The sequence below is a fragment of the Notolepis coatsorum genome, assembly GCF_963971535.1.
Source record: "Notolepis coatsorum genome assembly, chromosome: 6".
NCBI lineage: Eukaryota > Metazoa > Chordata > Actinopteri > Aulopiformes > Paralepididae > Notolepis > Notolepis coatsorum.
In genome coordinates, this window is record NC_140170.1 from 152026903 (window position 1) to 152041894 (window position 14992).

A 14992-nucleotide genomic window follows, 5' to 3' on the forward strand; every position below is an offset into this window, starting at 1 on the left:
ATGTAACAAGTTCCTAACGTTTTCTTTCCCCTATTATTTCATGCACACATTATTCATTGTTTAAAATTATTATTTTCTTTTAAGTTATTTTGTGCATCACTCTGTTTTGAATTTTATGCAAATTTGCAATGCATGAGGGTCATCCTTTTGTGTTAAATGGCTGCATAAAGCAAGCATTTGTTGACTCTCATGCTGATAAGAGTATTAAAACTTGGAACTTGAAAAATATCCGTTTAACTCTTTGAGCGCCAACCACGTAATATTACGTGTTTGCCCGCCAGCGGTTGAGCGCCAATCACGTAATATTACGTTTTTAGATATTCTTTTCGATTTTTCTATGCTTAACTGTCACACGGACCCTGTGTGTCATTGAGAATCATTCTGAGATCTCGAGAGTGCAATGCCGGCCGAATCCTGCTAGGTGGCAGTATCGCCTACCCTTTAAAACCATATTTCACACTGTGTGTTACATTTTATATGGTCCGGGCAGAGAAATCCAACGCAGGCAAGTGAAATGCTTCATTCGAGCCGCTTGGAACGCGTCCAGCACACTTGATGCATAGTTTGTGCCATTTCATGTCAGGGACCCAATGGACATCAATACTGGAAATCGCGATCAGACAATTGGAATATTCATTTTGGAATATATCCTAGCAAAGGTAAGGACTATATGACGTCAATCCTACTTTGATCCTACAATTATTTCACATAGATCGCAATGATCATATGTCACATACTCCAAAAGGTATGCCGTTGCTGATGATCAGAGCATCAAAAAACGACCCCCCCCCTTTTTTTTTGATGCCTTCATGATGAAACATAATACCTATTATATACCTTTGATTTGGAAATAGTATTTGTCCAGGCGAGCAACTCGAAATACTTTTACAAAATGCACATAGCGCTCCATAACTCAGCTTCCAGGAATTAGCCCGGATCACTCTGAAATAGATACAATATTCACCATGGGATAACATGTGAACGTATGCATGAAAAAATTTACTCTTTTTTACATGTTGGACGAGAGATAGTGACTGTCAAATGAGCCATAGTATTGTCTCCATAGCTATAATATAGAATATAGATATAGCTCTGCAAACAGTGACAATGCCTATCTTTTAAAGCGTGGCCCATTGACAACGGGATGGGGATAAACGCTGGTGCTGAATAAGTTAAGGTAGATACAAAATATATATATATATTTATATGCGATTAATTTGTGATTAATCGCAAGTTAACTATGGACAATCATGCGATTAATCAGATTAAATATTTGAATCGATTGACAGCACTAAGCAAGAAATCTCATCTACGATACATCACAAGATCTGTGTAACTGAAGAAGAAAATATAGCCAGCAAAAGGCAAAAAGCTGGAATGATGTATTTATTCACAGAATTGACATGAAAGCATATCAGATTCTTTAGTGTGCATCACAAACTGGCCAATTATACATGAAACAATTGCACAGTGCCTCTTTAATACACACTGGCCGCAACTTGATTATCATTAACTATTAATTATGTCCCCATAACACTACAGTATGACTCTCTCCACACTAACAGTATGACTCTCTCCACACTAACAGTGTGACTCTCTCCACACTAACAGTATGACTCTCTCCACACTAACTGTATGACTCTCTCCACACTAACAGTATGACTCTCTCCACACTACAGTATGCCTCTCTCCATACTACAGTATGACTCTACACACTTACAGTATGACAGATGTTGTTATTGTTCCGAGTAGAAAGATGGCGAAAAGCTGATTTTCTTTTTGGCTACATCACTTGTACATTTACCCACGCACTGACATAATCTCAACCTCCCTTCTAAGCTGGACTGTTTGAGGGGAAGGAATTTCACACACTTCAATCTCTAGTTTTCCATAATCATGGTAAAACAGGTTCCCGAAAAAGAACACAAAACACTTACGAGAAACATCCTGGAGATCGACATTCTTCTAGGCTGAACTACCTGCTGTAGGCCAATAGCTTTGACTAGAACTAGCCCACGTGGCTCTCATGGAAAGTCCCCCCACGGTCGCCTGCTTCCGTCTGTCTGTGTATGATTAATGTACTTGCATGTGTCGTTTGAGGTAACTCATCCACCACAAGTGAGCGTTCCAGTTTGACATCTTTCATCTAAAAAAGTATGATTCATCCGAGTTCACATACTTCAACACGCACACACACAATGTATTGTTGTCTTATTGTTGTGATTTTATATGCTGTATGTATGATGCTTATCTCTGTATGTAAATTCAACGTAACTGTAAATCAGGGAAACCTCAGTTGCCTTTCAAGTCCAAATAAAGGTTTGAAATTAAATGATACACACACACACACACACACACTGTATATTGCTGTTGTGTGAAAACCAGTTCTCTCCATTTTTGGTGGTTTTCACATTTATACTTGACTTGAAAGTATGTGTGGTGAGCAGGTTTCATGACCCTAAGAGACATTCAATCCAGGTATAATCTCTGAAATAAAAAAGTCTGAAAAGGAGGTTGCTTTTCTTAGTTCCTGACTAAGTTGAGATATGAGGTTTTCACTCGACGACAACAACAACATGCTTAGAAACGGACACATGACTCATCCATGGTCTATAGTGGGTCATACTCCGGGGGAATGAAGTCTGGTTATGTCGTTGCGTGTGACTTCTGCTCATGTCCACACTAAGCTCTCTGTAGCCTTTCTTACAGCATGTTGTCATCTGGTTACCTCCCTCGCTCTCTCCCATTGTCCTCTATCATTCCTTATCTCCTTTCCTCTCTCCTTCCCTCCCAGTGTCCTCTCTCCTTCCCTCTCCCAGTGTCCTCTCTCCTTCCCTCTCCCAGTGTCCCCTCTCCCAGTGTCCTCTCTCTCCTTCCCTCTCCCAGTGTCCTCTCTCCTTCCCTCTCCCAGTGTCCTCCTTCCCTCCCAGTGTCATCTCTCCTTCCCTCTCCCAGTGCCCTCTCTCCTTCCCTCTCCCAGTGTCCTCTCTCCTTCCCTCCCAGTGTCATCTCTCCTTCCCTCTCCCAGTGTCCCCTCTCCTTCACAATGCCGTTTGTTATTTAAGATGAGGTCGGACTCGGCACTGACAGATTTGTGTTCATTGTGCTGCTTTTATAAAGCCTCAAATGACGGCTTACAATATTTCATGAAAGCAAAGTGTTTAGTTTGTCTAAGATTTAAAAATGTTTCAAATTTACAGCAATAACAATTCTCTATAGTATTTTTTATAGTGTCCCGACCCATATAAAAACATGTCTTAATAAAAGATTAAGTCGAATTCTGCCTTTGTCTCTATTAACTACATATAAATATTTATGTAATTGTTTGCTTTATAGACGAAGGTTGCAACATAATTATGTAATGTAATGTTGTTGGCTGTGTAACGGAGAGCAGCCGCGAAGGCCCCGCCGGCATTGCCTCCGGCTCTGCAGCTGAACACTTTGCTTGGGAGGTGATCGGCCGTGTGGGGACTGACGGCCTCTCTGGGCGGGTGATGTTTTTGTGAGGCGGGCGCCAGGTGTGTCGGTTGTGGGGGGAACAACTACACAGCTTACGAAGGTCGGCTCCAGGCTAGGATCTTTTTCGCTGCCCCTTAGCGGCGTGGAGGAGGTTCTAGTTTGATGCCCCACGATAACATTAGCTCCTCCTCAAGTAAGAGCATTGTTTTCCTGGGACCGTGATTCCGAATCTGCGGTTCAATTCGCCGGGTCTCTGGACAGACGGATACCCACTGTCGCCGTGCTGGCCCCGCTTTTCAAGATGAAAAACACCCGGTGTGAGGGAGGTGAGCTTGGTGTTCGTTATGAGAATATCTCCATGCTCAGGTCGGCTATAGCCCGCGAGGGGCTTGTTGCCGACACTGCTGTGTCTGGTAAACACCGTTCTGAAGAGGGACGGGTGTTGCCTTTTTCCCTTTTTTCTTCGGATAAGAAGAGGAAAAGACAGCGGCTGTCTGAAGTGTTGGCCTGTATTGCTTTTCTCACGTTGTACAGTTTTCAGTAGTAGCCGCTTAGCTCGCTTCTGCGTGAGCTAGTGGCTAGCGATAGCCGGTTTGAGCTAACTGTTAGCCAGTTAGCTGTTAGCTACGATGTTAGCTGCCGGCTGCGCTCGGCTGGGAACGTTAGGTTGATGCTATCAGTTAGCCTGGAGTTAGCAGTTTAGCTTGTGCTATAACCATTGGCGTAGCCGTGAGAATAGCAGGCCCTGGCACTCTTGACTACGACGTCATCTTTGGCAGAAGATGTAGTCGGGCCTGCGCCATGACCGGCTGCAGGAGGGGGGCGTCACGCCGGAGCTAGGCTCCGGCCATTGCTTCTTCTGGCCTAGCCAGCGAGAGGCCTTCGTCGACGTGGAGACCAACCTGTGTTGCGGCCTTTCGTCCTGCGTTCCTTGGTGCAGGTAAGATGTCCAATGGACATTACCCCACTCTTCCTTCCTTCCCCTCCTGAATGTTCTTGTTAATAACGATGTCTTTGTCTGCAAAACATTTGTTACTTCACTACATTTGGAGATACGACGTGTGCTGTGTGAGAATTGTCTTGGTCGCTTTGTATAGCTTGGGTTAGCGTTGGCCAAGGCTTGTGCCTCTCTCTCTACCTAGGAACAGCGTTGTTTTTTACGTGAGTAAAAATGAACTGGGTTTTTTGTTGTATGATGAGAAGTTGTGTGTCTTCATGTAACGTTTAGACAACGTGGCTGAGCCCACAACTGGCTGGGTTACCCTACAATGCTGTGCATAGTGGCATATGATCGAGGGCTGAGTCCGTCTCTTAGCTTGTTATTCTTTACTTGAGGGTAATGATGAAAATAACAAGTGGCAAGTTTTTTCCACACATAAGCAGAGCTGTGGGAAACCTGTTCAAACAAGGTCTTTGGCTGTGCTGGCGTGCATGATGTAAAGCTTGATGATAAAATCCTCCCCCCCCTTTACTGATTGGCCGGGAGGTGGGACCTCCTGCCTGTCAGTTTTCCCTGTCGGCTGAGGGGCAGCGCGTCACAGGGAGGGGGAAGGGTTCCCTGGTTCCACTCCCTGTTAGGATGGGTGGGTCATGGGATTTCCCCCCGGCCATGGGATACGTCACTGGGTGCGTTTCCTATTGGCCAGGAGACATCCGTGAGGTTACAGGCTCTGTGCTGCAGACCGCTGTCTTTGTCAAAGTTGGATGATGCGTTGCATTCGAAAACTGTTCGTTTTCTGCTCTGCTCTCTATTACAGTGTGTATTGGGCCGTTGGTCACTTGGCCCAATTATTATTGCATGTATCTTTTTCAATTGTACTCACGTGGAGGTATCTCTGGGGGAACTTCTGTCTTCCCCTCTTATGTGAGGAGCAGAATTGACAGGGTTGCCCTCAGTCGCGTCATATAAGGCCTGTGTCTGTGTCTTATTGACCGGCTTCCTGCTGCTCATCCCAGACAGAATGGAGGGAACGTCGTCTGGTGTTTTCTTATTAGAATTCACCATTGATGTGTTTCGGGTTCTTGACGTGCATATAGCGCTGGCCCTGGGTGCTTCCTATGTGGAACCACGTTTTTGGGCCGGCGCGCCTTGGTTGCCCAATTCATAGAAACTGCGTTTTTTATGCGGGGGACTAGGAAGGAGATTTTTTATCTCTACCGAGCGCCAGTGCAAGACTCGATGACTCACGTCACGTGCATCTCCGGGGGGAGATGACGGAGTAGATCATTACATTGGCGGAGGGGTCTCACGCCCATGAAGTGGGCCACCAGGGGCAGCACATTCACGTTCTGTCCATCTTGGTGGCGCCCTCTGTGATGTTTTAGATCGACACGCGTACCTACCCCCCTCTTAGGACTGGGGATGGCGGCGTGACTAGGACGTGGGACTGGTTCTGGTCACGCCGGACCAAGTCAGTTAACCCGTTGTCGGCCGGGGCGCAGATCTGCTGTTCTGGTACCCAGAAGGACTTTGTGCTTTTCCGGGGGGAAAATGCCAGGTCGGTCCGGGCTTCGCGGGGATTGATGTTGTAGATATGTGTGTCATGTGTATGCCACTACGGCTTGCCCATAACAGTGACGTGCTTGGTCCATACTGTGTTGTACCTTGCGCTGTGTTAGGGGGCCTGGTCCTTCTCCATTGTTTCACTCCTCCCTCCCTCTGCTGGGCAGGGATGGGAGGGGGCTGTCGAGGTGGTTGCTGTCAACCCCTCTAGGCATCCCTGTATAGGTCCCGGTCCGCCAGGCCCAGGTCCGGACTCGTTCCCGTCGACCTGTTGGCCTGGGTTAACCCTTTGAAAACTGAAACACTTTGTTTCTAGGTTTTTCTTGGTGGGTTAAGGGAACAACCGCCTCCTGTTAAACTAAACATAGGGAGGTGGTTGGTTCTCCGGTGTGTTGGTAGCAGAGTCGACTCTCGGGTTGAGGCCGGGCTTGACCCCGTCTGCCCGAGAGTGTGCCCCCGCATTTTTCATGACGTCTGCCAATTGTATCGGCCTCTCCTTTGAACCTTGACCCCACTGGAGGGGTCGGGTTTGTTGAGGTCATGACATGGTGCACAGCATACCGAACACCCCTTCCGCCGGGTACTGTTCTTACAGTAGACCCTTTAGGCGCCTGTCTAGTCCGCAGTGCTCCAGGCACAGGTGGAGTTCTGGCCTGTTGCCTGGATTGAGGGATCAACCCCCTTGGGGGTTGTCTCCCCGGCGCGCCGTCTGGCCTCACAGTATTGTGGGGGGGGTAGCCTCTTGGGGCTTACGGCCATGCCAACCTGGACACGCCCGATCTCGGAAACTGAGCAGGTTCGGCCCTGGTAGTTCTCGGATGGGGGACCCCCTGGGAATACCAGGTGCAGTAAGCTAGAGTGCTTCAGGGCGGCGTGCCAAAGGGGGGAAGGGCCTACTCTTGATTTGGGCCCTGTCCGATACGCTGGCGATGTGGGGGGTGGTGTCATCAGTGACTGTATGGTGGGGTCCCGATGCTACGGCATCGTTGACCTCACCGGGCCCCCTTTTTGTTATGTATCCTTCCGTTACCGTTAGTCCCCTGTGTAACTAACCAGCATTATGCACCATTTATTATTAATTTGAGGCATATATACATATCTTCTGTATATTGCTATACAGGCATGTATAGCAATCTATAATTTACTCTTTGATGTCCGGCTCTGACCTTTTTGATTGATTGATTGATTGATTGAAAACTTTATTAACAGATTGCAGAATGAGTACAATACAGTATACAGTACAGCTCAATACACACAATTGTTAAGGGCATGCAGACCAGAGAAAGACTTTCATCTTGTTTACATCAGGGTCCCCCATTTTCTATTCATAATGACATTTATGACATGACAACATACAGATATATATCATGACATTTATGACATACATGACATACAGATATACAGTACTGTTACATTTGTGACATACACGATATGCAAATATATAGTACTGTTAAACAGAGATCCTAACAGAAAATATATACATATGAGGGGGAGGAAACTGTACATTATTTCGGAGGGGTTTGGTGGGTGGGAGGGGGTGTTTAGACATTTACGGGGGCCAGGTGCTCTTTGTCTTTCTTTGAGAGCGGTTTTGAAGGTGGGATTCAAATTTCAAAATCTGGGTTGAACATGAAAGCGGTGAGGTAAGTTTGTCTTCTTGAAGTTGTTCTGAATCTGCAGTGCACCCGGCTTCTCAGTCTGTCGTCGTTGCACTTCCAAATTGCAATCAGCGCTGGAGTTGTCAAGGGTTGCTTCTTGAAGCAGTCAAAATGAGCTCCTTGGCTACACCTACAATGGTTGTCAATCATTTCGACATCAGCTGTGACCGGTTCAAAAGAACCCACATTGAACTTGAGGTTATGTATCCTTTATTCCTTCCGCGCAGACAAATTATAGTCCCCTGTGTAACTACTGTAACCAGAGTGCTACGGACTGGTTTAAATTTGCATCAGCTTGCGCCAATATGGGCAGGGGCACATACATTTGGTCATTTAGCGCAGGGGCACAATGGGGGCACATACATTTAGTCATTTAGCTGACGCTTTTATCCAAAGCGACAAGTCATCAGGAAGGGCACAACTCTATCAGCTGAGTAACAATGTTCATCAAAGTGTTGAGTGCTACAGTGTATTTTAGTACAGTATATTAGGACAAGTGCATGATGACAGTAAAGTTAGTTAGGGACTTAGGGTTATATTTTTTTTTATAAAAAAAGAAAAAGATTTCTTTTTAACTGGGGTGGCACCTCAGGGGCACCTGAGATTTCAGGGGGGGCACGTGCCCCTGGTGCCCCAGTGGTAAAATCGCCTGTGTTAGGATCCTATAGGCTCCGCCCAGCACCTGTCAAATAATGTAAGATAAGATAAGATAAGATATTCCTTTCTTGATCCATTTGGGGACTTTCAGGGACAATTCAGCATGTAGGACATGCTTGACCAGTTTGACTAACATTGTAGGCGTGTGAATTCTGTTCTAGGCTGTGTTTTGCCCTTTTTTAAATGCTTCCTCTGAACAGTCCACGATCAGAAGATAAGCAGCTCATTTGAGCCAGAGCCAGTATCTGTACAGTGGTCTGTTCCTGCCAGTAGATGGAATGACTAACAGTAATGTCAAACGAACGGGAAGACGGACCAAAATAATAAAACTTGTCTCCTTTGACCGTTTCATCTCAGACGGCAAGGACACCGTGTTCCTGTCACTGAGGATCAGTGAACGACACACATTCGTTTTGAAACTGAGGGATTAATGTCCAGAACTGTCATTTTACAGGACAGCCAGGAAAAGGGACCTACAGGTATACTGTAACCGAACCTGGGAGCTGCCTGAAATGAGAAGTTAGCACAGGGTAGCATGTCTCAGAAACCTTTTAATCCCAGATTATGTTAGAGAAAGAGACTAGAGCTACAAGAGATCTATAGTGAAGTGACGTAGAAGCTCATACAAAAAGTGCAGAGTGGAAATTCTTGAAGGAATTCTGTGGGATTTCAGCGTTGCTTTGGGAATTATAGAATGTGAGCTAATACGCCCTCCGGGGGAACGCTAGGCCATGTGACGTAGCAGAACACTTTTTGCTCTGGACCAGTAGCCTTATGCAATATACTGTAAGGCCTGACCTGTAATAGAACTCATTGGGCCTGGCTGACTTCCAGTAAAGACTATGGAAGAACAACAAGGTACCCTGGTCATAATCCCTGAATCTATGGTACACACACGCACACCACATAGCTGCCCACTTACAGTAGTCAGGGAAACAGATCTGCTTGTGGAACGATAGTGGACTTGATAGTTGCCTGTCACATATTCATATTCAGATTATTTTATTGTCACCGCTTTTTTAAATGTACATACATTCAGAAAAACGTGAGATGCTTGTTTTTCCCGGCTCCTCAACCGTAGTAGATTTGTAGACAACAATATACAACGATCTATACAAACTATACAATACAAGGTAAAAAAGGATAAAAAATATAAATACAATTATTCTAGTGTAAATAGTGTGTGTAATAGGTGTGGTTGTGTGGAGTGTAAGTCTACAAAACTGTTCTTTCTTTACTGCGACATTTTTGTATTTCAGGGGAAATGTTCCTCTGTTGGCACTTAACCAAAAGAAATATGATTCTTAAAAGTTCCTCAATGAAACCAACATGAAACTATTAGCTGTGAGCTGGATCTCACAGCCTTTTATATTGCTGCCCTTTGGTTCAGAGGATAATGGATTAATGGATGCATGAACATGGTTTGTAGTCTAACAGGAGAACAAATGCACACATTCTTTCCCTGGAATATAATGACAAGTGCCTGGTGGAGAAATATAAGACCTCTACTTCCCCAAAAATAAAACAACAACTGCATCCTTTCCTTGTTTAATGAGTCAGAATATATTCTTCTTGTGCTTCTTGTCCTAGGTCGTTACTTGCCTTATTTTTGTAATCTGCTGCACCTTTTCTTTCTTTTATTCTTATTTTATCTTCATCCATGCTTTCATATCGTCAAGGCTGGACTACTGTAATGCTCTGTATGTGGGTCTCGACCAGGTCTCCCTATGACGGCTGCAGCTAGTGCAGAACGCTGCTGCACGCCTCTTGACTGGCACTAAGAGGCGTGAGCACATCAGACCAGTACTAGCTTCTCTGCACTGGCTCCCTGTTCGCTTCAGGATTGATTTTAAAATTGCGATGTTTGTGTTTAAAGCTTTAAATGGTCTGGCCCCTCAGTACCTAGCTGAACTTCTCCATGCTCGCACTCCAGCTAGAGCACTGAGGTCATCAAACAAACTACTTTAGATGTCCCAAGGTCTAGGCTAAAAACAAAAGGTGATCGAGCTTTTGCAGTGGCTGCCCCTAAATTGTGGAACAGTCTTCCACTACAAATTAGGTCTGCTCAGACCCTAGAGAATTTTAAGGCTCAGCTAAAGACTCACCTATTTTCTTTGGCGTTTTGAGGCTTAGTAAGCCATACATCCCCGGTTGTGTCGTGATTGTTTTAATGTATTGCAGTTACTGATTTTGTGTATACTGTATTTTTTTGTATGTCTCAGTTTTTATATTGCAGCTTCTGATTTTGTGTATACTGTATTTTGTATATATATTTTTTTTCTCAGTTTTTATATTGTATTTTTTAGTATTCCTCTGTTTTTATATTGTGAAGCACTTTGGTGCAACTTCGGTTGGTTTTAAATGTGCTATATAAATAAAGTTGACCTTGACCTTTTATTTTTGTATTTCTATCTGAACTCCTGCACTTATTTGTATTTGCACCTTTTTCACTATTACATTTAGTATGTATTGTATATGTATTTCTTGCTCTATGTTTTTATCTGTGAAGCACTTTGGTACAGTCACAACTAGGGATGTCCCAATCCGATCACGTTTCAGAAGATCGGAATAAAAAAAATAAAAAAATAGATTTATTTTTTATTTTTTTATTATTCAACAAACATGACCATGTTCACGTCTTAAACTCACACTGAGGCCTTAGTTTTGGTTTTAAATTGCATATCATTCATTTATTTATTGTCACACAGAGCAGAAGAATTTTGCCAAAACAAACACATTTCCTTTGATTTAATTATACATCAAATGATTTATGTCAAGGATGAGGGACATCCACTAGTTGCAGAACTTGCAGTCACCTGATTTTTACAGACGATGGCGCCATTGCTCTCATGAAGCAGCAGGTTGGAGGCAGAGTTTTTAGATTACTCCGGTTGCAATGCCTCGCTTGAATGAAGTAAACTTTTCACCTGGATAACGTCAACATTCAGGGTGAATGTAATGTGAGAAATTGGGATGCATTTTTTTTTTTTTTTTTTTTTTATTACATTTTTCTTTTTTTTATCGGATCGGGAAAGATCGGTATCGGTAGATACTCAAAATCACATGATCGGGATCGGATCAGGAGCAAAAAAAATTGATCGGGACATCCCTAGTGACAACTGTTGTAAATGTGCTATATAAATAAAGTCAGTTTCCCTTATATGCATTCGCAGCGCCGCTGCAAAATTAGGACCGCCGCTGCTATGAGTGGGGTTCTCAACCTTTCTGCTGCCAAGGCACCCCTGTGTCCAATAAAATATTCCAGGGCACCCCTATATACGATAAAGACTTTTCCGGTCCCGTCCTTTTTGCTACAATGATGACAAAAGTGCTTGCTTTCAAAATAAGGTCTAAATGGCGTTTCAGGTCTAAATGGCTTAGTACTGTTGACATTACACTGCTTGTAGTAGTAATTCAAATAGCATATATTTTTTAATTAAATTACAGAAAATTATCACTAAAGTGCTATCTGTTGCAGCTGCACTGTTTTCCATTAAAATTGCATATTTGGATAAGTGTGACCATTTCTCAAAAACAGAAAATCATGTATTTCTTTTAAATACAGAAAAGGATCACCAAGTTACCATTTCTCAAAAAATATAAATAAATACATAAGATAAGCACTCGTTCACTCAGTGGACATTTCTAGCTCAATGCGAAGTCTGCTGCTGCTGCTGGCTAATAATACGGTCAATACGTGGGGAGATCTTTGACAAGGCAACACGCATGTCATCCTCAAGGCTCAACTTGGCCCTATATTTTGTTTTCAGAGCTGTCATGGATGAAAAGCCAGCTTCACACAGATATGTGGTGCTGAATGGTATCAACACCTTAACTGCTGCATCATGAGATACTTGGTACTCAGCACCACACTCAGACCAACATGTTTCCAGGGGCACTTCACTGAAACCAGCTCTCCAGGTGGTATCAGATGAGATTTCAATGAGTTCTTCCAAGAGTTTGGATGGAGATGTGTCAGGAAGCTTTGTCTCAATATTGTCTGTAAAGGGGTTCTTTATCCAGAGTAACTTGGTGATCCTTTTCTGTGTTTTATTAAATAATGATTTTCAGGGTGCCAGGGTGGTGCACGGCCGTCCCGGGTTTGACTCGCGGACCCGGCGACCTTTGCCGAATGTCTTCCCCCATATCTCTCTCCCATCCTTCCTCTCTGCCGGACTTGTCCAATAAACAAATGAAAAAGCTACCAAAACATATTAAAAAAAAATCTGATTTTCAGTTTGAGAAATGGTCAAACTTATCCAAATGTGGTATTTTCATGGACAACAGTGCAGCTGCAACAAATAGCACTTTAGTGATCATTTTCTTTAATCATATTAAAAAAATATATTTTTTGAGAAATCTCAAGGCACCCCTGGCAGCTCTCTGAGGCACCCTAGTGTGCCTAGGCACCCCTGTTGAGAACCGCTGAACTAGACTACCCCCCGAATATATATATTAAAAAGAAAAGATTATTAATATATATATATATTTTTTTATCATTCCATTTGGGCTGTGGGGGGTGCTTAATGTCTGAAGGAGTCGGCTGAAGGCTTCTTGTCCTCTGCGAAAGCATGCAATTGGTCCACCAGATGGATACATCTTGTCTAGTGTGTTCATTAGACAGGTGAAATCCTCTTTCAGTGCCTCTGTGCCCGTTTTCTTAGGCAGTTAGCCTCGCTGGTATGCGCGCCATTAGCGTTAGCCACGCTTATAGGCCTCTTTGCTTTTGGAAAGAGTGACAAAAATATTATATATATATAGGCCCTATATATATATTTATTTTGTGTGTGCATTCGACTAAGAGATTGGCAGTCGACTACGGCTCCTTTAGAATTATTAGTCGACTATTCGACTAGTCGTGGTCAGCCCTAGTAATTTGTAATCAGATTTGTTATTTGACTTGGCACAAATCTCACCCCACTTATTGTCTAGTGATTGATTCCGTATTTACAGGCAGGGGTGTAAAAAGTACCCAGAAATTATACTTAAGTGAAAGTATGGGTAGTACCGTCTCAAAATCGTACTCAAGTAAAAGTCTGAGTATCTGGTTAAAAGTTTCTACTTTTAAATGTACTTAAGTACTAAAAGGTAAAGGTAAAAACTTTTTTTTATTCCCGGGCAATGAAATGTTCCGTTTCGTCCTCTTCATCACTCATACTATCGTTTGTGGCCATCTTCTGTAGCTTGTTTCTAGTCTTGCACAAGGACCAATCAGCATGGGTATGGGCGGGTTCATTTTCCATTGATGGGGATTTGATTGGCTGTTTTTAAATAAAGTGTGGCTGCAGGATTAATACCGTTAACGTTAGTTCGGCCAGAGAAACAAATATACTAATTAAAATTGTTGGACCTGCGAGATTTGTACTTTGTAGGTCTGCATTTTAAATGTAATTAGTAAAAAGTATGTTTTTTTTTTCTGAAATGTAATTGAGTAAAATCAAGAATCAAGAACCAAGAGGTTTATTTGTCACATACATACCAGGGCATACAGTGAAATGCGGGTGGTCATGCTCGCATTGATTGTGCAAAATACAATAATAAAAATAGGCATAGAAAAAAATAAAATAAGTAAGACACAAGATATGCATGGTAAAAAAAGACATGCTATGTTCCTGAGAAACTGGTTCCTATATACATTACTACTATACAATAAACAATTTACAATGTTAACTCTTAATGTATCTAAACTATACTATACAGTACCTCCTTCCTTTAAAGTGACTTTCTATTTTTTTAAGTGACATTTTGTTTAAAGGAAAACTCCAACATTTTGGGAAATTAGTTTATTTGGCATCTACCCTGGAGTTAGACAAGAAGATACATACCTTTTTTCTTCTCTGTGCATGCAGTAGGAGTAGGAAGACACGCACCGTTAGCCTAGCTTAGCGTCAGTCACTGGAAGTAGGTTCCTCCATTAGCCTAGTTCCAAACGTCTTCCTACTCCTACTGCATGCACAGAGAAGAAAACGGTATGCATCTTCTTGTCTAACTCCAGGGTTCCCAAAATGTTGGAGTGTTAAGATACATACCTTTTTTCTCTGTGCATGCAGTAGGAGTAGGAAGACGCGCACCGTTAGCCTAGCTTAGCGTCAGTCACTGGAAGTAGGTTCCTCCATTAGCCTAGTTCCCAACATCTTCCTACTCCTACTGCATGCACAGAGAAGAAAAAGGTATGTATCTTCTTGTCTAACTCCAGGGTAGATGGCAAATCAGCTAATTTCCCAAAATGTTGGAGTAGTGAGTAAACTATCCCTGCTTACATGTAGCTTGCTGTAGCTTGAGACCCACAATCATGATCAAACAGGTATTTCAAGTGCTAGAAACTCCCCAAAACACGCAAAACAAGAATGCTCAAAAAGGCTGAAAACACAACATAGAGGTGCCCATACCTTGGGATTGAAACAAACAAATAGTTATAAATGCTGGTATATTACCATTAGCTGGTAAATTTCATAATTGCGCCAGCCTCTTTGGCAGTGGGCCAAACGTGATCGTTCTAATTTAATCTGAAAGCTATTCCTAGTATCAGACAAGCATCTTGGTCACAAATAGCAGGTTATTATCATTAAATGACAATGGTGACCAAGAGCTGTGGCGTTGTGCCATATTGTATGGCAGAAAAACACCATGAGATTACTAGGAAGTGAGACAAGTAAGAACTATGTTATGAGTATTTTTTTTGTGTGTGTGTGTGTGTGTGTGTGTGTGTGTGTGT

The 14992-nt window shown here is 43.1% G+C and overlaps 1 protein-coding gene across 1 annotated transcript in view; it reads right to left on the bottom strand.

The window, feature by feature from the left end:
• LOC311230790 (protein kinase C delta type-like) overlaps nucleotides 1-14992 on the bottom strand; it is a 72541-nt gene that overhangs the window by 30765 nt on the left and 26784 nt on the right. The gene's annotated exons all lie outside the window — the stretch shown is intronic.